Consider the following 1,308-nt stretch of genomic DNA (forward strand, 5'->3'; position numbering starts at 1 on the left):
GTTAGCTTGAGTTAGCTTGAGTTAGCTTGAGTTAGCTTGTCTTAGCTTTAGCTAGCTTGAGCTAGCTTGAACTAGCTTTAGCTACCTTGAGTTAGCTTGAGTTAGCTCGGGTTAGCTTGAGTTAGCTTGAGTTAGCTTGAGTTAGCTTGAGCTAGCTTGAGTTAGCTTGAGTTAGCTTGAGTTAGCTTTAGCTAGCTTGAGTTAGCTTGAACTAGCTTGAGTTAGCTTGAGCTAGCTTGAGTTAGCTTGAGTTAGCTTGAGTTAGCTTTAGCTAGCTTGAGTTAGCTTGAACTAGCTTGAGTTAGCTTGAGTTAGCTTGAGTTAGCTTGAGTTAGCTTGTCTTAGCTTTAGCTAGCTTGAGCTAGCTTGAACTAGCTTTAGCTACCTTGAGTTAGCTTGAGTTAGCTCGGGTTAGCTTGAGTTAGCTTGAGTTAGCTTGAGTTAGCTTTAGCTAGCTTGAGTTAGCTTGAGTTAGCTTGAGTTAGCTTGAACTAGCTTGAGTTAGCTTGAGTTAGCTTGAGGTTAGCTTGAGTTAGCTTGAGTTAGCTTGAGTTAGGCTTGTCTTAGCTTTAGCTAGCTTGAGTTAGCTTGAACTAGCTTTAGCTACCTTGAGTTAGCTTGAGTTAGCTCGGGTTAGCTTGAGTTAGCTTGAGTTAGCTTGAGTTAGCTTTAGCTAGCTTGAGTTAGCTTGAGTTAGCTTGAGTTAGCTTGAGTTAGCTTGAATTAGCTTGAGTTAGGCTTGAGTTAGCTTTAGCTAGCTTGGGTTAGCTTGAGCTAGCTTGAGTTAGCTCGGGTTAGCTTGAGTTAGCTTGAGTTAGCTTTAGCTAGCTTGAGTTAGCTTGAGTTAGCTTGAGTTAGCTTGAGTTAGCTTTAGCTAGCTTGAGTTAGCTTGAACTAGCTTGAGTTAGCTTGAGCTAGCTTGAGTTAGCTTGAGTTAGCTTGAGTTAGCTTTAGCTAGCTTGAGTTAGCTTGAACTAGCTTTAGTTAGCTTGAGTTAGCTTGAGTTAGCTTGAGTTAGCTTGAGTTAGCTTGTCTTAGCTTTAGCTAGCTTGAGTTAGCTTGAACTAGCTTTAGCTACCTTGAGTTAGCTTGAGTTAGCTCGGGTTAGCTTGAGTTAGCTTGAGTTAGCTTGAGTTAGCTTTAGCTAGCTTGAGTTAGCTTGAGTTAGCTTGAGTTAGCTTGAGTTAGCTTGAGTTAGCTTGAGTTAGCTTGTCTTAGCTTTAGCTAGCTTGAGTTAGCTTGAACTAGCTTTAGCTACCTTGAGTTAGCTTGAGTTAGCTCGGGTTAGCTTGAGTTAGCTTGAGTTAG

The sequence above is a fragment of the Convolutriloba macropyga genome, unplaced genomic scaffold, assembly GCF_964194025.1.
Source record: "Convolutriloba macropyga unplaced genomic scaffold, txConMacr16.3 SCAFFOLD_4500, whole genome shotgun sequence".
Taxonomy (NCBI): domain Eukaryota; kingdom Metazoa; phylum Xenacoelomorpha; order Acoela; family Convolutidae; genus Convolutriloba; species Convolutriloba macropyga.